We start from the raw sequence: 205 nt of genomic DNA, 5'->3' as shown, positions 1-205 counted from the left end.
TCCAGACAACTCCTCAGAAGGAAGGAGCGCACATTCCTGGCACCAATTGGCTAATTCAATTTACTTCAACTGCATTAGCCTCTGTCAGAATATTCATGAGCAGGGGAATGAGGACCCGCGACACAGGCAGGCAGCAGCCACTCCGGCTAGGGAAGGCGCGAGGGAGGGGACGCGGACCACGCGCAGCGCTCGGGGGACGGTGACC

This window comes from Otolemur garnettii, unplaced genomic scaffold (genome assembly GCF_000181295.1).
Source record: "Otolemur garnettii isolate 467f Iridium unplaced genomic scaffold, OtoGar3 scaffold00027, whole genome shotgun sequence".
Classification (NCBI taxonomy): Eukaryota; Metazoa; Chordata; class Mammalia; order Primates; family Galagidae; genus Otolemur; species Otolemur garnettii.
Note: the sequence above shows the minus strand (reverse complement) of the source record.